Source organism: Neovison vison, chromosome 11 (genome assembly GCF_020171115.1).
Source record: "Neovison vison isolate M4711 chromosome 11, ASM_NN_V1, whole genome shotgun sequence".
NCBI classification, from domain to species: Eukaryota; Metazoa; Chordata; class Mammalia; order Carnivora; family Mustelidae; genus Neogale; species Neogale vison.
In genome coordinates, this window is record NC_058101.1 from 49,777,860 (window position 1) to 49,801,613 (window position 23,754).

Sequence of the window (23,754 nt, forward strand, 5' to 3'; positions counted from 1 at the left end):
GCTATTTTCTCAGCTACAGATATAAAGAACAGAATCCTCCAACATTTTTATTAAGAAGAGCTCTGGCAAGCAAATCTGTGTGGTAACACTGGGAGAAAGGATCCTACTGGAAAAACAGAAATCAGTGGAAAACATCTGGGCTATTTCCTACTCAGAGTCTTTTTACCAACTTATATTCTACTAAAACTTTGAGTTGAATTAATAATGGACTTTATTGTCTTATAGCATTACACTCAAAAGCAATTTTTTGTCCAGGGAGAGGTAATCAAGTTAGTTCTTACTATTTCTATTTCATCTTAGAGAACCATAGATGACCCCAACGAGAACCTGGAGATGAGAATCCACTGATGCAGTGTTTATAAGTGAGCATCCTGAAGCAAAGCGCAGGGTCGGAAAGAGTAGCGAATGGATCTAAAGACATTAAGAGGACGCCTGGGTGGCTCAGTTGGTTAAGCAGCTGCCTTCGGCTCAGGTCATGATCCCAGCGTCCTGGGATCGAGTCCCACATCGGGCTCCTTGCTTGGCGGGGAGCCTGCTTCTCCCTCTGCCTCTGCCTACCATTCTGTCTGCCTGTGCTCGCTCGCTCTCCCTCTCTCGCTCTCTCTGATGAATGAATAAAATCTTAAAAAAAAAATAAAAAAATAATAAAAAAAATAAAAATAAAGACATTAAGAGGATTAGAATTAGCACAGTCAATCCCTTTGGTGTCTTGAAAACCAGTATTGTCCTCCCCCCATTATAAAACTTAAACAGCCCAAACACAGGACACAAAGTCACTACTGTATTATTGTGGGAAGTGATGTGGATTCTTTCATTCTTCTGCCTGAAACTTAAAACATTAGCTACTGGTCATCATATAAAATATGTAGTAGAAGAAGAGAAAAATTGAAAAAAATCATACCATCAAGTCCTGCTTTAGCTGCTGGTCATGAGGTAATTGGGAAATCATCACTATCATTTCCTACTATACACTTCTCATTCCTCATAGCTTGTGGAAGCACCTTGGCTGGAGAAGTGGTGACCTGAGCCTTCATTCCCATAATTTTGCTTTCCTAGGGGTCTTTTAGGGAGAGAGAGAGAGAGAGAGAGAGAAAGAGAGTGAGCGCGTGTTTGGGGACAGTATTGATTTAGTTTTCTATTTGTTAGTATTTTTGGGAAAGGGGGTATTAGAGGTCTCTAGGAGACAGCCTATGTTCCATATATGATGCTCCTTTCACTTTTTGATAGCAACTATCTGAAGACCCTGATTCAATTGTGCCTGCAGATACAGTGACTTTTCTCTGCCTCTTGGTGCGGCTGCATAAGGAACATGAAATGGCTGAGGGGGAAGAATCAGCCTCTATACCAAGAGAATTACTTTGTAAGGTGTTCCTCTTTCGGCCTTAAAATCTCCAAATCCATTAAGCTTTTGTATAGCCAAACCAATGAATATTATAAGAATTAGCCTGTTGCTGAATTGCTCTTGTCTTAAAATTATCATCTGGTGAAGGTTGTGTTCAGAAGGGTACTATCCTAGTTTCCTAGGACTATTGTAACAAACCCCCACAAAAAGAGTAGTTTAAACAACAGAAGCTTATTATTTTACACTTCTGGAAGGCAAAAGTTCAAGAGTAAGGAGGCAAAAGGGCCATATTCCTTCTGAAGATGCTATGGTAAGATTAGTTCTAGGCCTCTTTTAACATCTGGTAGCTCATTGGCTTATGACAGTATAGCTCCAATTGTCATATGACATTCTTGCTGTGTTTGTATATCTATCTCTGTCCAAATTTTCCCTTTTTATAAAGACACCAGTCATATTGCATTAAAGGCCCACCTTACTTCACTGTGACCTCATTTAACTTAACTAGTTAGATATGCAATGACCCTATTTCCAAGTAAGGTCACATTTTAGGTAGCAGGAGGGTTTGGACTTAAACATGTAAATGTTGAAGGGACACAATGCAATCCGTAAAGGAACCATGGAAATTAGTATGGTTATTGCTTCTTCCAAATAGAGCAGACAGCTGAGTGTATCACCTGAAGTTGTGCCCATTGGAAGAACTATTGTCTTTCAGGAAAATGGAAGGTATCCATCACAATTCTCACTCCATGAGTTAGGATGCTTTAAATGATTATCTTCATTATCTTTATTAGGTCTTGAATTAAAAGCCCTGACAGATACTCATACATGAACACCATGACTGAGTTGGCCACCAGAGCAGGTAAGTAGCTCCCTATTGAATATTGCCTTGAGAAGTCTTCTTTCTGTGTCTGTGTGTTCTGTGCTACACATGTTTCCAAAGAAAGTTGAAATTCTTGCTGAAACAGGTCTTCATTTATGAAGATAGACTCAAATAAAGGGAAAATTTTGCTATTGATTGAATCCAGTCTTTATGCATTAGTCCTGGCATTCTTTTTCTCACTGAAGATACTTCTAGAAATAGGTCTTTAAAAACTTTATTCTTATACTATGGGTTCTATAATCATGTTTGACTTTCAATATTGTTTCTAAGACCAATATATAGCCATATGCACACATATGCAAATACATGTGCGTGTGCGCACACACACACACAGATGTAAATAATCATTTGCATGATACATATTTGAGTGGAAATAAAAGACCCCTTTCTTGCCTCCAAGTCAACCTCCCCTTAGCCCACTTTGAGTTCCAGAACTGTCACTAAGAGTCACAAATCCTTCTTGTTACTGAATTCTGTTTAGCAGACATTTGTTCTGATAAAATTTTTCTTTGGAAATTTTAAAAAAAATTTTTTTTAAAAAATTTTCTTTGTGCAGCGAAAAGATGACAAGCTCAGGGATAGGAAAATATAAACAACACCTCTAGCCCTATTCTTTTTTTTTTTTTTTTTTAATTTTTTAAAGATTTTTTTTTTTTTTAAAGATTTTTTATTTATTTATTTGTCAGAGAGAGAGGGAGAGAGAGCGAGCACAGGCAGACAGAGAGGCAGGCAGAGGCAGAGGGAGAAGCAGGCTCCCTGCCGAGCAAGGAGCCCGATGTGGGACTCGATCCCAGGACGCTGAGATCATGACCTGAGCCGAAGGCAGCTGCTTAACCAACTGAGCCACCCAGGCGTCCCCTCTAGCCCTATTCTTAATTGTCCATGTAGATGTGACAAACTATATCTATTTGGTCCTCTCTGATCTCACGTGAATGATCAAGATATTGGACAAATCAGTTTCTGAAATTAGGCTGGATCAAAATAATCCCATGAAGACCTTCTTAAATGACAGTTTTCCAGACCTCACTCCAGACTAATCACATTGAACTCTCTGGAGGAGGGACCAGTGAATTTTTTATACTATTCGCATACTTGCACTCCACTTACAAGTTGGGGAAACACTAAACCAGGTTATCTCTAAAGCCCATTTCTGCCTCAATTATCTGTTGACCCCAAATAAAAACAGCTGTACCAATTAACATATTAGCTCACTTTATTCCTCACATTTGCCAGTTATCATCAAGTGGCATAGGATAAGGATAAGGCTACGATGGGGAACTTCTGATGAGCAGACAGTTTGGGGCAGCAGAAGGCCCAGATGTCAGGTGTGCTGAGGCAACTTGGATGGCTTGAGAGTAGAAGGAGGGCCTCATGGATAAATTTGGGAATAAGAAAAAAAAACTGTGAATGTGTATATTATCTATGAATATATATATGTATTCATATATATGAATCAAGAAGAAACAGACTAAGTGTGCAAATTATGGATACATTTATAGAGACTGCTAAAAATGGTAGTGTAGATCTATATTTATTGAAATGAAAAATGCACAAGATGGATTTCTAAGTGAAAAATAGATATGTCTCATAGGTTTCATTTAAAAAAATTCTTTGAATTTGAAGACTACACACTTGAGGTATGGGTGAATTTCTCTGAGTGGCCAGAGTACAGCTAATTTTTATGCCTTATTCCCTTTTTATATTAGCTGATTTTTTTTTTTTTTACAAAGAGAATTTAGTATTTTACATCATAAACAGCAATAAAGCGATTTCCATTCTGACAGTAAAAGATAGCACAGGTTGCGTAGGGGTGGTGGGGATGACGGTTGTGTTGGACACATGTGAGGAGCACACAGAGCAGGTGAGAGGAGGAGTAGGATAGAAAGCAAGGAACCACCCAGGGCTGTAGAGGGAAAGGGAAACCAAAAAGAAGAGGCCAGAATGGCTGAGCCAGTTGAATTTTTGCCTTCTCCTAGGTTCTTATCACTCCCCTTGGCACGTTGGCCAGGGTTGCAGTGCTGCACTTTGTTCCTTCCTGGGGCTAGAGAGGAGCCCGTGGGTCGTTGCAGCAGGGATAATTGCCATGTTGGATTGTTTAAGATTTAACTCCTCTGCTGCCAGTTGCCAGCCTGCAAGCTTGCCTGGGGCCTCTTGCTCACTCCACAGAGCAATGTATTTATTTCTGATACGCAACCCAGGATTGCAAGGTTGACTAGCAGCATGGAGGGAAGGCAAGGGAATGAAGGCTATTTATAGCAGAAGGCAACAAAGGTTTCCTTTCTTTCTTTTACCAAGAGTTGTATTTCTCTGAAACTCTGCCCATGTTGTGCAGAAATCAAAAGGGCAAGAGAACAAGTTCTTCGGAGCTGGTTGGAAAGTTCCAGGGTTCTGTTTTTAGAGCAAATCTGCCAGCTTCGGAGGAGGTTGCAACCACCCTCGGATTCTAAATCAGCTTGATGGCAGTGCAAATAGATGCAAATGAGGGTCAAATCAATTTCCATAATGAACAGCACAAGCAGAGCGGACTCCTCTCCACCTGACTCAAAATTACTAGAAAATCCAATGAGGAGGTGAAAAGAAACAAAAAAGAAAGGGAACGCAAACATCTTAGTAACTTGAAGACTGTGGCCCTTTGAATCTTGGCAATGAAAACTGTGAAGTCCGAGAGTGATTCTGGGACATTATTGTGGAAGCCTTTCCAGGACTGGAAGGGTCCAGGATAGCTCTTCTAAGGGTTTTGGTTGTGATCAAGCCCTTTGGGCTTTTTTGTTGTGGCTTATCCTTCCCCATTCGTAGACTTCACTTAATAGCTCACCCTTGTTGGCCTTTTTTTTCTTCTCCTTTTATAATAGATTCACAGACGTGTAATTCACCTACCATAAAATTCATCCTTTTAAAGCACATAATTCAGTGGGTTTTAGTGTACTCATGGATTTTTACAACAATTGTCACTACCTAATTTTGGAACACTTTTCGTCATTCCCGCTCATCAGCTCATCAGCAGCTACTCCCCATTCCCCCTCCCCCAGGCCCTGGCAACCACTCCTTTTTCTGTCTCCATGTCTTTGTTTCTGTGGGAGGTTTCATACAAATGGAATCATACAGTATGTAGCCTTTGGGGACTGGCTTCTTCATGAGACACGTTTCAAGTTTCATCTATGTTGCAGCATGTGTCTGTACTTATTCCTTTTTATGGTGGGTTGGCCTTTTAAAGAAAACCAGCATGAGGGCTATAAACTCTGTGTCTCAGAAGACTTCAGTGAGCTCCACCTATTCCGTGGAAAGCCACATGGATTTGAGATAATAGTAATATGACCTAAACCTATTAATTTTCCGTTGAGTCTTTATGCACTGTGTTTAGTTCTCTATCTCTGCATTTCAAAAACAAGCGTCATGTCATTCAACTAATACTGGGCTTAGTTGACTTACATTTATAATTAACAGGTATTTTTATGAGCCCAATGCACAGCCATTTATTTCTAAAGACTATTTTGGTACTTCTGGCACAGTCTATGTCACTGCATATGGTTGAGGGTTGCTAGAACTATAATACATATGGGCCATTGACTGAACCATATGAGGAATTTTTAATTGGTGTGAATATGGAATGCAATAATTTATATGGATTCATTATTTTTATATGCTTAAGTACATGGAGAGAACTAATCAAATGGGTTTTATTTTCCAGAAGGCCCTGAATGTCTTTGGATAACCTCAAATTTCTTCATATAAAGCTATACTGTCATGCAAGTCATTACCTTTAAGACACATTTGTCAAATGTTTCCCTGTGCCTGTCCATGTTTTGAAGAAGTGTGGTTTCCATCAGTAATCATGCACAGCAAACCTTCTGCTTTTGACTCCTCAGCCAATAGAACCTCACATTTTACCAGCAAATGCATAGGCAGATGGTAGGATAAAAACCGAGGTTCTTGATGATGTCTCTGAGGCATGGCTTGAATCTGTTGGGGGATAGGGGAGTCAAGTTTAACCGTAAGTTGTGTTTATGGCTGGGATTCAGCCATGTCAGGGCATGTTTGACAAATGAGTGGAAAGAATATGCCAAAAATCTATTTCTACCAAGTGCTAACAAAGGAGGAGTCTCCTGGGAATGAACTCATTTATTCCAAGGCTGATCTGGGATCACGATATAGGTTATAAGGCGTGTTGAGGTTGGTGAAGTATTCCAGAGGGTACCCAAAAGCCATGAAGTGGACTTAAAAATTGGGAGGAAGAATGCCATTATTTTATAGTAGCATAATACTATGGAAAAGATGCCAAATTCCTAAGTTTTTTTCCCCAAGATAAAAGATGAAACATCAAAGAGATTTAGCTCTCTTGTCAGGCCATTTTGGCCCTGTTCCTAGACACACAGGGTTGGGGTTCACTGTGCATTGAACTTGGGTGGAAAAGTTTGAGGATGCCAACTAGAATGACTTTCTAGGGGAAGAGCAAAGCAAACAAATTATGTCTAGTGATCTGACTCTGTTACTGGGAAAAGGATGAGTGGTGCTAAAAAAAAAAAAATGTGGTTCTAATAGAAGAACCTTTCAGTCATTTGATATTACCCCAAGCTCCAACCTTAAACTCTACTTTCCAGACAGTAAAGACTGTATAAATTGTTGGGCCACAAGACAAAACCATTTTTGTGCCTATGTCACAAATGTAATGCAACAGATGGTGGCAAAACATTCTTTTCATTTTGGCACAGAATTCAGCATTACTTTGGCACATCAAGAACAATTATACATTGGAAATACTCAGGACTCAAGTGGCGGGAAGATAGGGGGCTGGCAGTGCCTAGGGGTGGCTTTGTGCATTGTGGCCATACTCAGAGGGTAGAACAGTGGTAGAGTGATGGAAGAGGGTATGAATGCATTTCTGGCACCAGTAGGATTCATAAAGAGGAGTCACACAGCTTTTTGCATAGATGTACGGTGGCTACAACCTTTCGTCACGAAGAGCCCCTATTTCCCCTTCCTATATTCCCTGTTTGGTGAAAGTCCAGATGCCATGTTCCCAGGCACATTGGGGATGTCCTGTGGGGATGCTCAGAATTGGTGGGTGAGCTTATCAGGGGCCTTGAAGTCTGCAGTAGCAAGTTTGAGTGAAAGCCAGAGAAACAATCATAATGACTGGAACTGTAAAAATACCAGCTATTGAGTATCCCATGTGTGAGGCTTTGTGCCAAGTGCTTTCCATTCAGTATCTCTCTCAGTACTTACAAGTCTTCAAGTTAAATACATTTATTACATCCAAAATACAGTTGAGGAAACTAAAGCATTTTAAGTTAGGTTTTCTTGTAAGGGCTATTGTCAGAATTGAATCCAAGTTTATTTCTTACTCTCTAGTCCAAGTTCATAAACACCATATTATATTATTTCTCAGGTTATTACTGTAAGATCTTATTTTTAGCCATTCATACACTATAGCTGTATGAGTATTAAGCAAAAAAAAATATATTTCTTGAGTATGCCATTTAAAAATATATAGCTTAAAGACATAAAGACACATTTATACATGTACATTAATAGTGTTTACATGTACAAATAAGTCCACATGTAAATGAATGAGCTTCATAAAAGAGTAGATTAGGATGCTAATAAAGACTAGTGCTGTGAAAGAAGCATTTTTTACTAGTATTCAAGGGGCTTGGATGAAGAAAATCAGGAAGGAAGAAGTGTTTACTGGGCATCCTGGTATGTAGCAAATGTTAGGGAAACACTGGGTCCTCGCATCAAACTTGATGTGTTGGTATCATTGTATTAATTCTGTAAGTGATGGAAAGGAGGCTCCAAAGAATGAAGTAACTGACCTAAAATCTTAAGTCAAAAGTGAGATTCAAAATCTTGTAGGACTTAAGCCTATCCCCTGCACCACTGAGAGTAACTTCTGGCAAAATGTTAGAGAATAGAAGGAATCATTATTTTCTTAGTTCTCAAACATTGTTAAACATGGAAGATTATTTATTTAATTCTTCCAATGAACACTTGGGCATACCTATCATATTCCAGTTACGATGCAAGATGCTTGGTATAGTTAAGTCTTACCATTGACCTTGGGGATAAATTCCATTGTTCAATAGAAGAGACAAAATTTAGGCAGATCAAGAGTTAATATGCACGAATTTCAAGGTTCTGTGGGAGGAAAAAAAGGAGGAACAAAGTCATATACTTGGTAGATTGGGAAACACTTTATAGAGGAGGTAACTTTGAGGTAGGATGTTGAGTAGGAGTTTGTCAGGCAAAGAACAAGTTACAGGAGAGCAAAGAGCATCTTAAAAGTATAGAAAATCTCAGTTTGATAAGGGGAAGTTCATTCTTTTCTGTGCCTGAAGTCTGGTTTTGAAATAGGCTGTGGAGAAAGAGAAACTTGGTGGCTTGCTTTTAGGGCCTGGTCTTAACAGATTTTTGTATGCTGAGGTAATGAATCTGGACTTATTCCTATGCCAGATAAGAAAACATTAAAGCTTGCCCAGAAAGTGTGACCAAATTTTTATGTTAGAGAGATAACGATGTAAGATTTGAGATGATATGTTCAAGTATAGAGAAAGGAGCATTAGCAAGAATTTTAAAAACTCTAATCATCCTAAAGACATCCTTGACTTCTTCTCCTATAACACTCCACATGACGAGTCACTGATTTCTTTTAAATCAGGTGCCTGCTTTCTGTCCCATTGCCATTTTCATGGTCCTGCAGTTCATCCTTTCTTACCTAGGAGGTTACCCTAGTCCCTAGTTCCCTCTTCCAAACTCCTGGTCTCCTTTAGCTTTGAATCCCAGACCTAGACGATACTCTAGCATACATGAAATCTCATGTTTTCAAGTTCTGCCATACTTTCATATCTTTCTCCAAGCAGAGGGAGGTTGAGCTTTGCATAAACTTAAATTTTATGGAAATGTTGAATGCTTCCTCATTGGTTTGCTCCCAGTGGATCTCAGCTGGCAGAGATTCTGAAACCTTCACTCTTCAAGATAATCTCACAGGGCTTGGGATGGTTAGGGCTTAAAGTTGGTCACCTGGGACCATAGACATCACCATCCATTTACCCTCATGATTCATAAAAATAATGCCATTTTCTATGTATACCATTATGTGAAAAACATAATTGGGAAGAATTCAAAGGGCAAAATTGCTCCTGGGGAATGAGAGTGTAGAAAACAAAACAGAATGAGAGCAATATACTTCATTTAACATTTCCCACAGTATACTGGAAACATTTCTGGAGATCTGAATTCTGTTCTTGGCTCTCTTTATGGCTTGTTTTATGACCTTGGCCAAGTCAATTAACCTTTCCATTCCTCAGGTTGACCTAAGTAAACTTAGAATAATATATCCCTGCCTGCCTGGCTTCCAGGCATGTGAGGTTGAAAGGGTTAATGATAGAAAGTTTAGAAAGTATCCAGAGCACTGTTTATCAGAAAGTCTACAGTCTGTTATGATAGGTAATCTACAAGTGAGTGTGCTAGATAGCACAGGGTTATGAAACATTGGTACAAAAGATTATTGGGCACAATTATCTCTTTTCCTTGAAAGCCCTCAACTTACAGGTCAATGAGCACCTATGTACTGGGTGATATTCAAGGTTAGAGGAAACACATGCCTTACTGCGGTATTGTAGCAAATCAGTTAATTACAGGGCAACCTGTTCTAAACAGCCCCTGAAGGCACTGTCTGACCTTGTACCAGGGCTGTGAAAAGACACTTTCCTGACAAGGAAATAACCAGACTTTTGAGGGGGGGCTTTCTGTGTATTCAGGTATTTACAAGGGAAGCCAAATTCCATAATAATCATTTCCTCTCGAAGTCACCACCATACCTCTCTCACTATAATTTCTCAACTTTGCCCAGAAAGGATAGTAGCAAATAGCAAGTGAAAGTTGGTTTGGGCACTGCAATGACTAGATAGGGAGAAGTCAGTGATGCAACAAGCATCATCTTATCCCTGGCAGGATTGAGCACCAGCATAGCCTGAGATGGGCTGGGAAAACAGAGAAGGGGCCTGTTCTCAATGTCACATTGAAATTGCACTGGCATCGCATTTTAAAGAATGGAGTAAAGAAATATCAGTTGGCACGGGCTGATCAGTACATATGGTTCAGAGACTTATTTGTCCGTATCTGTTAAGATTAAACTTTCATGTACTCTATGACCTGGCAGTTTCACCTCATTGCTTTATATAAACAATCACATGTTTAGTATAAAGACCCATGAATATGAACAGACATTCTAGCATACTTTGGAATTTAAAAAACACAGAGAAGGATGTCTTAAATATAAGGAATGGCTAAATAAGCAGTGGCATATTCATATTGAGGATTATAATGGGAAATTTTTTAAAATGCGGGAGACATACGTCCAATCCACCAGCAAATCCTATTAGTTCTTCCCCCCAAAATGTACCCTGAATCCTGACCAATTCTCACCAATCTCACCATAAATCTCATCTAATGTACCATCCATCATGGCTCCTGTGAACTAGAGCTTCTGTGACCCCCATCTTCCTCTCTTGTCTTGTGTAGTCTATTTTCCACTCAATAACCAGAGTGCTCTGTTCAAAATGCAAAAGTGCTTGTATTGCTCCAAGGGCTTCTTGGCACACTTAGAACAACACCCAAGGTTCTCTTAGAATAACACCCAACTTTCTCTTTGAACAATACCTCCAAGGTTGCATGGGATCTGAGCCCTGACTACCTCTCCAAATTAAGTTTTTGCCAATATTTCTTGCCCTACTTAAACCATGCCACATAGTGGTGTTCAAGAAAGCCTCACTGAATCAGTGAAAGGTAGGCTCCACAAGCACTAGAATGGAAAGAGTAGTGAGGCACACAGGCTGCATTGTAGATGAACACATTGGCTATCAATTGAAATGCTTGTGATCAATTTTAGCTTCACAGCAGTTTTCAGCATGTGGCCTTATGCAGGTTAGTAAACTCAACGTATCTTAAATTTCTCTTAAAATGGGATTAATATCATCTGTCTCATAGAATTATTGTGAGGATTAAATTATCAATTCATGTAAAGCTCTTAGAGTCATGTCTTATTCACAGTAAGTTTTCAATTAACATTACTTTACAACTATTTGGAGCTTCTATGGTTTTTTGTTTTGTCTCTTGATATTTTCAGCATATTAGGTATGATGGGTGCTATGTCATAGAGTGTAGTCAACAGGGGCTTTTGGATAAGATGATTTCAGGAGACATCTGAAAGCAGCAAGGCTGAATACCATGTAGGTTTGGAAGGTAAAGAATATTTAGGTAGAGGGATTTATTGGAGGATTAGGTGGATTGATTGATTAAAGTGGGGGCATTCCTGAATGCTCTCCATAAAACAGTACCCATGATACATTATGTGGTAAAAATATAAAAAGAGAGCAAAATCAAGACATAGGACTCCAAATAACAGTGATGCAATGTTAATTAAGACTTACTATGAGTAAGATGTAGCTCAGAATTCTTTGTACTTGCCAACATTTTAATCCTCACAGGTGGTTCTACAAAGTGGAAGCATCCTTGAATGTTCCAGGTAGAGCAAGAAGGCCAGAGATGAGTGAATGGAGAGGAGAAGTGGCAAGAGGAGAGTCAGAGATGTGACAATGGGGTGGGAGGTAATAGAGTGGAGACCTTTGGGATCTATGGTAAGAACTTTGGATTATACTATGAGTCAGCTGGAAAGTTGCTGGAGGGGTTGCAGTAGAAGACTAACATGCTAGGAAGAACACCAGGTGGAAGCAAGGATATGTCTGCTAAGATAGGGTAATGATCTGGGTAAGAGATGATGGTTTGAATAGGAGTAAAATACACATGTTCTCCTGGGCTTTGCTGAAGAATTGGAGGTGTTATGTGAGAGAAAGGCCAAAGTCAAAGATGGTGCTGAGTCTTCTGGCTGAACAATGACAGATTTGGGTTGCTGTGTATTGCATTTACTAAGTGATTATGGGGGAAGCAGTTTGGTAAACTAGGGACAACAAATTCAACCAAAAATTTGGTTTTGATATCTAATTGGAGATGTTAAATAGGCAGATGGATAGAAGAGTCTCAGGTTTTGGGTGAAGACTGGGTCTATTAAAAACTCAATTAATCTCTTGTACTTAATCTTGTACAAGATCTATAATGTCTTTTTTGTCTCTGGGTTAGTTTGTTGAGGGTGTGTGTTGGGGGGGGTGTTCTTGGTTTTTATTCTTCTCTAAGATTCAGTTCCAAGATTTTTCCATTTGATCTGATTCTTCCCACCCACTGATGATCTAAAGGAAAGAAAAGAAATAAACAAGCATTTTGTTGTTGTTGTTGTTGTTGTTGCTGCTATTTTTCACTTTCATGTAAAATGATGCTCCTTTTGGAAGAAAATAGAATGGAAGAAAATAGAATGGGAGTTGATCACAGAGAGGGAGATTTTCTAAACAGAACTGACATATGATTAGAAATATTTGATATGAGAAGGGAACAAGAAATGGTTAATACTGTATTATAATGCGGGACCCCAGTAAGATGTGCTTTAGACATTCTTGAATAGTGGATACAGATGCAAAATTATATTAGCTAAAATAATATGAGTATTTGTTCTAACATTTCAAAGATACATTAGTTATAATAGTAATATTATTCTTCTTAGCTACCCTTATTCTCAAGAGTTCATCTTGTTACCGTCCATTGTTTCCAAATACCATATAGCATGTTGGGTTCTTTTCTTCGTATTTATTAATCATTACTTTATTCGATCCTTACACTTTACTGTAATATTATTGATATCTTACTTATTCAAATGAGGAAATCAAAAACATGTAGTTGCTTTAATGTGGATAGTCCAGGCCATAATTTCCCAGTTATTTTACAGAATATTAAGTGTTATGAAAAGAAAGTGGCAGCTCTAGAAGATTGGGGAATGTTAGGTTAAATAAATATAAGCATGCTTTTTAACTTTTTTTATGTTATTAATATGCCAATATTAAAACTCTCTAAAAGGAGATATAGCATGTAGCATCTCTCAGTTACTGGGCACAGAACTGATTTTTTTCTTGGAGCTTCTCACAGTTTAATTCCAGAAAGAACACATTTTGAGACACATGTCTCTTTAGGCCAACTTAACCCTGAGGAATGATGTATGTCCATTAACTCTGTTTTCCTGTGGTATTTTTCTCCAAATTTTCTTTCTTGGGCCTTCTATGTCATATTGCTACAGGCATTTGATGTTATCTTGTACATCTGATTCCTCACTACATTCTGGACTTGGATGTACATTTTGATTGATGCACTGTTGTTGTCCATGCAAACATGAATTCACTTTGAACATGACACTTTGATGGACACCCGGAGCATTTGTCATTTGAATGGGGCCTGGCCACACAGGATTTTCCTTTGTTCGGCTTTAGCTTCAAACCATCTCCCCAATGTCCGGGCTATCCCTTAGGCACTGAATGCTTTGAATGCTAGTCTTGGTCTCTATCAAGCTTTCTCTGCTCACCTCGGCTACACCCAGTTTGGTCCATAGCTATCCCTTTTCATAGCCTCAGCCACAACCCAGGTGACTGTGTACCAACTCAGACAGAGGATTCTTACTACTCCAATAACTTCTTTGTTTTCTAGGGCTTGGTATGAACCCATTGCCCTAGCCATGGGGCCTTGGTGCTCCTTACTATGAGTGAGGTCTCCCTACCTGGCCATGGAGTCACACAAGTCTTTGTTTCTACTGGACCTAGTCTTTTTGTGATCAGCTAATACTTCTGCCTTGGTCCCATTATTGAGTTCCCAGTCCAGTCAAAACCCTTGATTCTGCTTAAGGGGTCCCATTTGGCTCTTGTCAATGTACTCAGCAATTAAATATTTAGCTATTAACCTTAGTCTGGACATCAGCCATCCCCAGAGAGATGCTTCAGACAATGATTCACTTAGACTTCTAGGCATGTCTTCTAAGCATATCTTAACGAAGAGACTCCTTTTATTTTTTTTAAACATATTTTTAAAAAATCTTTTATTTATTTATTTGAGAGATAACAAGAGAGATCACAGAGAGAGAGGAAGAGGGAGAAGCAGACTCGCTGCTGAGCAGGGAGCCCAATGTGGGGCTCGATCCCAGGACCCTGAGATCATGACCCGAGCTGATCATTAACCAACTGAGCCAACCAGGCACCCCGTGAAGAAACTCTTTAGATGTACCTTGCGTGCTGTTGTTACACTTACATACTGATGACAACGGCAGAAGCTCCCATTTTGTGAAAGCTGACTTTATGATAGGATCATGCTAAGGTCTTTATCAACATTATTTTCTTTAACTGCCTGGTAAGAGAAGTATAATTATCCACATTTTTCAGACATGAAAATAAACTCACCAAAAATAGTATCTCTACCATTGGGTAAGGACAAGATTCAAACTCAAGTTTTTAATCCTTATACTTGGGCTCCCAAGACAACACTACCTTTCCCTATATATTTAGGACATTCAATTGCTACACTTTACCTGAATTTTCCTGTGTTTTTTTCTTAACCCAAATTTAAATAGTACTTACTACAAAAAGAAAGCAAAGTTATGGTGCCTCAGACTTAATTAATTAATTAATTAATACATTTATTGCTAATTAAACAAATATTTACTGAGGGCTAATTGAGTGTTAGACACCATGATAGGTGAAGATAATGAAAATATTTTTTAAAAGACATAATCTCTGGAGGTGCCTGTGTGGCTCACTTGGTTAAACGTCCTACTCTTGATTTTGACTCAGCTCATCATTTCAGGGTTGTGAACTGAGCCCTGTGGGGGGCTTTGTGTTGGGTGTGGAGCCTGCTTAAAATTCTCTCTCTCCCTCCCCTCTTCTTCCTCTCTCTCTAAAAAAAAAAAATAATAATAATCTCTAATGTCAAGGAGATAGAAACATAAACAAGTATCTAGAGAGTATAATGGTGATTATGATAAGTAGCTGTATGTTTAACACATCATCTTTCAACTCAGTAGAATGAAAAGCAGAACATTGCAAGCACGATTGCTTTGTCTCTAAACCCAATGTATCTAAAAAAAAAATGCACATGCTTACTCTAAGTATGTTCTCGTAACTGTACAGCTAGGTAGTTGACTGAAATGTTACTTCTCTCAGTATATAGGTGATGGTGCTTCCTTCAGTGAGTCATTTAGAATTCTCTAGATACATGAAGAACTACTGATAATCCAGAAGTGGAAGAATCAGGTAGCTCAAGGGGATCACAAGTAGACTACTTCCTTGCAAATTATTTATGCACCGGGCTAGACCCTCCACCAGGAAACAGGAGCTGAGTGTAAAAGCCCTAGGTATCTGCAAGGTTTGAACTAGCATATGTTGTCATTTAATGCATTGACATTTATCCTTGGAAGGATATAATAAATAAGTAGTTCTATGTTTGGGTGCTATAGAGGCAAGATGGTGTCCTCAGGCAACATGGCTTATAGCCAGGCTGAGAAGGAAGAACCACAGTGACAGCTGTGCCAAACACTTTCAAGAATGTCATTATGTTAGGAAAAGGGAATTTGGGGTGTGAATGCTCTTCACTGCATTTTCTAATACACTTGTTAATATTTTATGCACTTGATATATAATGAACTCTATAATCTGCATTGGATCTGGTTATTTTTCCATAAAGTATCTGGTCAAAATGTCATCCTGTTTCAGTTATTCTAAGGAGAAATAAGGAGAAGGGATTTCTATCCAAGTTTGAACCAGAGAGAAAAAGAAGAGCTTCCCTGCTGAGATAGAAAATGGGCAAGAGACAGGAAAAATTCAATGGGATAAGTACAAATTTATCATGTCAGAGGCAAGCAGGAGAACAGGGAATACTGTCAGGGTTACCAGAACATTCATCTACTCAAAAATCAAGGATTTCAGTAAGAGATATTAGGTCCCTAGAATCCTCTGGTAGAAAAAAAGAAGGAAAACCATCCCTATTTTGCTTGTATTAGATCAGTCAATCTTATTATCCCTGAGTCTGAGATCCAAAAGTCCCTGGAAGAAGAGATATCATTAACACAGACAAAAGTTAAGGGCAATAATTTGTTTGCTATCTGCCTCATCAAGCAAGGTTGCACTGGCCTTTCAGAAATCTTAGGATTCTTTTCAATCCACCCTGTCCTTCTCTCCTCCCATTCTGACAGGTCATTACTGACATCTTAGAAGAGTATGTTTGGCTTTCTAAATCCTGACATGATAAGATTGCTGGAACTTGGTAGGAAAATAATACTAAGTTTTAGCCAGAAGATAAATAGGTGTACTTATCAACGATCCTTGTATCATTCTTGCTGTTTGCTAAAAGAGAAAGGTAAATGTGTTTGATCATTTATTCATTTTAAACTCTTTATTGAGAACAAACGATAGACAAGCAAAATAAGCAAGAAAATAATTTTAATATAGGAGTTCTATATTTTGATAAGGTTAAGACCAGGAAGCTCTAGAAACAGAGTAGTGACAACATACCCAATACTTGTGGTAGAGGATGTCTTCTTAGGAAAGATGACACTGACTTGGAGACCTGCAGATATGATCTGATTCATGTATTTAGCACAGACTATGGACTAGCGCTGAACTAGCAAGATCCAGCAGAGACAAAGCTGAGTCTCTGCTCTAAAGTGTCTCCTCTCTCTTTAAAGATACAAGCAACTCTAGAAATTAGCATAACCAGGAGACAGTAAATAATTATTAGCTCTGATGTGTGATAGAGTTAAGTATATATATGATCAGAGGAGGGAAAAGATCTCTATGGTTATCAGTGTGGCCAATTTATAAATAACTTAATTTGGACACCCACTCTGATACTTTGCCATCTGCTTTAAAAGAATTTCTTTCCATTATGTAAAGTACCTGATCATGGGGTGGTGCCTATATTAGAGGATGCTTTTTCTTTTAGGGAAGCCTCCTGTGCTCTCTCTCAGATTGAGCTCCAAAGTCAGGCTACTTTAGATGTTCATGCTGTTTGCCACTTGGCAATTCTAATCTATCAACAGCTGTCTGGGTAGAGCACTTTTGTGCATAGGGCCTTTGGAAGAGTTGGAGCTAAGGAAACTCACCAGCTCCTTTAGAGACAAAAACTCACAAGGCACACACCTAACGGTCCAATCTTTATGGCTGAGCAGTAGACCCACAGAATAATTTCAGGCTTTTTCTTGGCATGTGGAATCTGTTACTCCCGAAACTTCAAAATGTACATATTTTCCCCAAATGAGATGTAATTCTGTTGAGTTAATTATCATACAATTATAGCAATGGAAAAGAAAACCCTAATCAAACCTGAACAGCTTGTCTAACTATTAACCAGGCCATGGTGAACCATTACTTAGCTCTGACTCGCATGATCCATCATAGACTTTTGGCCCTCTGTGAACAAATGCTTAAATGAGTCCACAGTCATTTAAAACCAAGAGGCCTGGCTGCCTGGGATCCTGTGATTGTCTTTAAATTGTTTAGTCATTATATTTTACTGGCGTGAAGTTATGGCAACCTCTTCCTTCTTTCCAACTTCTCTGTGTGATGGGAAGGAGTAGGCAGAATATGATATAAGAGGCATAGCTTCTCAGGACTCTGATTTACAAAAGTTTTTTGTTTGTTTATTTGTTTGTTTTTGTTTTTATTTTTTAGAGTAGGAGAGGAGGGGTGGGAGGGGCTGGTGGGAGGGGCAGAGGGAGAGAATCTTAAGCAGGCTCCATGCCCAGTGTGGCGCCTGACACAGGCTCGATTTCAGGACCCTGAGATCATGACCTGAGCTGAAATCAGAGTTCACCACTTAACCAACTGAGCCATGCAGGCATCCCAAAATTGACTTCTTTCAAAACATTTCTACTTACATTCTGTTAAACTACTAAAAAGTATTAAAAGCCAAATGCTAATGGATTTGATATGAAGATCCAGAGTTCAAAATTAAGGGTATCTTTTAATATTAATGTAACTTGATCTACCTTCAGGCCAATTAACTGCCAAATACAAAAAGACTCAGATATGGCATAATCAACTTTGGATTCACAGTCTTAAATACAAGAGGTCAATTCATATTGATATAGGAGTATGGCAGTAGGGTTTGCTCTGGTTGAAAATGCTTACTTTGTTAGAACAGGGAAGAAAAAAACAGGGAGGATAAAGCCAATTAGATGGTCTGACACTACCTTCAAGATTAGGTAATAAGATTATAGGTTCAGGGTTCAGTTTTTCACTAGGTACACAGAAGGTAGGCATGGTACCTAGTGACAGCCAACTAGTTATTCATTGTGATTCCTATCCCAGTGGACTTTCCCTGGTATCAGCTACAGGGGCCTCCAAACTAACAGCTGCTCCAGAAAGGCGGGAACTGGCATTTCCTTTGGAACCATATGGTGTCAGGTACACAGTCAACGTAAAGGCTGATTGAATATGGAGCAGATTCATTTGTCTGGGCTTTGACAGAGTGGGGCCTTTAGGAATGGAGGCAAAAAGCTGATTTTAATTCTGCAAACACAGCCTTAACTATAACAAGTGAGCTCTTCTACTGACAAAAAGGTCTACATAGCATTTTAGTTTTCCATTGTTTCCTGGTAACTAGGGACTGAACAAAGGTGGGAGGAAGGAGGTGTGGGGGAAAAGACAAAGTGGAGGTGAATCTCTGCTGATGGTGCTGTTGAAGCTGCCACAGCAACCAGCAATGGAAACCACCTCAAGGGCCCTAACTGTAAATAAACAGTCTGTTCCCATGAAAATATCAATCTCCTAAGGCCAAGATCAGCAATCATATTGCGTCTTCTTTTTCTCGGCTCCAGCCTACTGCTAACAAGAAGAGAAAGACAAACGTCTCGGGAATAAGACCCAGTTGGGGTGAATATTCCAGGATGCTTTGAATGTCAAGGCTTGCCTTCCAAGCTTACCTTACTTCCTGTAAGAGTTTTGTAAAACTGAAAATTAGCTTTGGAAAAGATCCCAAGTTGAAGTTTGCATAGGGAGAAGATGCCAGCGAGAATGAAACTTATAAAAAAGGGCCCAAACCAATGCTAGAGAATCGAACTAATAAGAAGGTACAGAAAAGGAAATATATTTAACAGTTTGTGGAGGCATGTGGTGCCTACAGCAAAGAGGAGGGAGTGGGAGAAAAAGGAAGGAGAAGAATGCAAAGAAACCCAGGAGAGAATAAGAAGGTACTGGCCAGAGAGAGCAATGTCAGCCTGAGACGGAATAAGAATACTCAAGTATTGCAGGGTTGTGTCAAGAATATCCTACGGAAGCTCTTTGGCATCAGAACTCAGAATGATTTGTCTCATGTTTGTAATAGTTGAAATCTACAGACGCTGATGGGTCTATTTCCTACATGTACCTCATGAAAGCATTTCGCCTAGGAAGTTGAGGGGATAAAGATCTCTTCATAGAAAAATAGGTTGGCTTGGTAGTGGTCCATGTAGCTACCTTCTGATTAAGAAATGAAATGACATTAATTTATGGGGCATTGATAATTAAAGAGGACATAAAAACGTTTCATCTTCAACATGAAATAGGGCTGGGATGGGGGCAGGGCCACATCTCAGGGTTCTGGAGATTCGTTACTGCCTTGTTTCTACCACTGTGACCTAGAGGTTTCTTGCCTTTAAAAAAAAAAGGGGGGGAGTGTGTGTCCAAATTCAGCTTATTTGGATTATGTGTCTTGAAGATGTGGGATAGCATGGATGAAAGGAGTTTTAACATTTTTGTGGCTGTTAATAACAATGGTTTTTTTGTTTTGTTTTGTTTTTGTTTTTTTCCCAACAAAGTCACTGATCAGAATTAAGGAAACTATCCTGGATGAACTGATTCTTTAAAACACTGATTCTTTAAAAAGCATGTAATGCCCCTAGGGTAGCAGCTAAAGGGAGATTTTAAATAAAAGAATCAGAATCAGGTTTGGGGTATCTGCTGCTCATTAGATTTCCTTAGTCCATCTAGTCAATGTTAAGTGTAACTTCCTTTAGTAAAGTTTTGCCCTCTGATATTAAACAGCAATAGCAACAACACAGAAAATTATTTTAATACAGGCAGGTTAAAAAGCCTTACCCCTTGCCATCAGTTTGCTGTATGGCTCTCAGAATTACCGTGGGAGACTACATCTAATATTCTTGTGTTCCAGAATGACCCCATATCTCTGGAGGAGGTATGATGATCCAACTGAACCTTCCCTCATCCTGAATAAGCAGTGTTTGTCCACTCTTAGTCTCATCTTCTTTAACAACAAAGGATATTATCACCAGATAGCTCAACTCCTTCATTTAGATTATGTTGATTTGTGAAATAGTTGTGTATTAAAAGAGTGTTGAGAAGAAAAAAAAAAAAAAAAAGCCCAAATTGGAGTCATATGTCCCCTATTCCCCTACAAGGAAAGCAGACCAAGACTTAATTATAGTTTCAACCTCTCCCAGGAATGTGACCTTTTAAAAGTCAATCTGAAATTTCCTGATCGGTGCAGTGAGGTCATTTGCATGATAAAAACCATGATGGTTACCTTCCCACCAAAAGGAAGAGGTCCTAACCTGAAACAATCATTTCTTATCTTTTGTGAGTAACTTCCTTGCCACGCCCTCTATCCTATAAAAGCCTTCCATTTTACACAACTCCTCAGAGCATCTCTCTTCTTGCTAGAAGGGATACTTCCTAGTTCATGAGTCATTTAAGAAAGCCAAAGAGATCTTCAAATATACTCTGTTGAATTTTGTTTTTTTAACAAGAGTAATAACAATACCTCCCATGAATTGAGTACATATTGTTGGGTTAGCGGCTCTGGGAATGCAGGAGGAACAATAGAAATAACCACTGGGCCACCATCTTCCAGCCCCTTCTCCCCTCTTCCTTAACCCTTGACTCTCCAGCCAAAAGGATCTATGCCCAGGTCATGTCTCCATAGGTAACCGATACCTATGCAGGAAACAGGAGTATCAGGAACCACCCCCCATAATACCCTCTGATCACCAAATACCTTACCATGTATGGGTGTGAACCCATGCCCTGCCTTGGCCCGATAAAAGACCTTGCTGACTCCCTCCCAGCGTGACTTCCCCAACTCCCCTCTCCTGAGTCGCAGAACCTCCACAGAGAGTGCTGACCTCCTCCCAGCGTGACTTTCCTGGCTCTCCTTCTCCTGAGCCCTGAAACTTCGTGGGAGAGTGCCTTTAATAAATCTTGCCTTGCGCCTACCTCTCCTGGTGTTGTGTTTACCTTGCCTGCAAAACTTTACACATATTATGCCAGACATTAGACTTTGTTTTTATCTGCCATCTTGTTTAATCTTCATGGAAACTGTGCCATGTAGTTATTTTATATCCATTTTACAGATGAGGAAACCTGGAAATTAAGCACATTTCAAGTTTACACAGCTAGTAAGTAGCAAAACGGGAATTCATATACAAAGAGAATCTGGCTCTAAAACCCAATGGCATACCCATGAAGGTATATAGCTTCCCTAGGGCAGTTGATAAAAGTCTGAGATGGTAGTTCCTAAATAAAAGTATAAAGAATTGAACCGAATTCAAAATGGAATGGAAAGCCATCAGTCTCTAGTCCTCGTCCTCAAGGTAATATGCTTCTGTCACTTTGTGTATCTTTTAGTCTTACAGTCAACATGAGGTGTGGATTCTAAAGATGGAAGAGCTATATTTTCATTCCAATTCCTCTATCTCTAGCTGTGTCCTTGGAATCAACCTGTTTGAATTTCAGTTCACTCATTTTAAAAATTGAGATAATATTTTCTGTATAGAGTTATAAAACAGATTATGTAACACAAACAATGACTGTTTAGTAAACTGGCATAGATGAAATGTCTGAAATACCTTCCCTCTGTAATGCTCATGTGCATGTCCATTTTCTCAACCAGCCTGAAAACTTCCATTCCTAAAGAATAATATCAAAATGGTCACTCTTTGGTCCTTAAATTCAATTTTTTCCTTTTAATAACACAGAACCGTATTATACTTATGGGATAGTTCTACGTTTTCAGGTGATATCTCATAAACATTGGAGGAGTTACCTACTTTTCTTTTTTTCTTGATCCACAACTAGGAACTGCCAATATTTCAATAAGTAACCACTATCTTCCACAAGTGACAGAAGCTTTTTTGAAAGTTAACATTCTTTATTGATTGCTGATGCCTCTTTTCCATCAATAGACTTGTGGTCCCGATCAAGGGCAATAGTCAATTGTTAGGCCATTACAGATGAGTTTGGATTTCCTTGAAGACTGTTGAACAGGTCTAATGGGATCTACTGTCATCTCATAGCTAGCATAAGAGCTGCTGTGCTTTACTTAATTTGAAGGGACATTTCATAATTCTGGCTAAATTGGAATCACAAATCAGAGGAAATTTAGGAGCAATTTATAGTGATCTTGCCCCCTGGAGGTTTTAGAAGACTAAGTCCTTGCCACAGCTGGTAATGGCTGTTGACAAAGTGCCTTTTAGCTCAAGAAGAAAATCTACTATTTCAGGAGATGAGAGTTTCTGGGGTCCAATGACATAAATGATCAATTCTTCACAAACTAAAATGTTTTATGATTTAAATGGGTGAGAAATGTTAGTGTCCAATGAAGCAATACAAAATTGAAGTAATTTTAGAAATATTTTAGGAAGGCATAATGAGAATGTAGGAAAATGGCTACACCCACTGTAGGGTTCTAATATCCAGTTTAGAAGAAAAAAAATATTAAATTATTCTGTGCCAGGAACTGTGCTAATTATACATTATATATTATGCTATGTAAATTCTTGCAACAACCTTGAGGATAATATCTAAATTTTAAATCTGTAGTTCAGAAAGATTCAGTAATTGGCCTTAGTACAAATAGCTAGTACACTGCATAACTTGGACTTTGAACTCAGAATTCGTCAGGAAAGTGTGTTTCCTTCTATCATGTACATTTCATCACCTGCCTCTTGGCTTGTAATCTTTCAGTATTCCTCAATTGTATGTTGGCCTCACTCTGGTGAGACTGGGCCTTCCATTAATTTGTCTAAGGTAGTCTACCTGTAATATACCAAGGGTCAGTATTACCCAAGGAACAGCTAAAAGTAGAATCTGAGATCAGTAGCACATGAGTGGGATAGGTATTTGAGGAGCCTATATCGACTGGGGATAATCCATAGGTATCCTTACAGATGCACATGAGAATGGTGTTCTGTGCTCTGGTTTTGTTTAGGCATCTTCATATATAGAAGAGGGCGATACCCTTGCTGAGTATAAGCTAAGACCTGATCTCAACAATCATAAGGCAATAAATATGTTTTTATGGAGCAATTACTCTTTTTCAGGTGCTATCCTAGATGTTTTAGATCTCTGATCCACTTAATCTTTACAATTTCTATTTTTAAGATAAGATGTGCTGTTTTTAAAGCCACAACACTCAGTCAGGTCAAGTCAGTTGTGTAGAATCACGTATCCAGAAAATGACAAACCTGAGATGTGAGTCTGTCCAAATCCAAGTGTTAAAATTGTTCTACTTCAACCTACTCATTGGTTAATTACCAACATTAACCAGCTGTGCAATAGGGCCAGTGGTAGGTACAGAGAATAACAAATCCTACCCTCAGGGTTTTATGTTTTTCATGTTT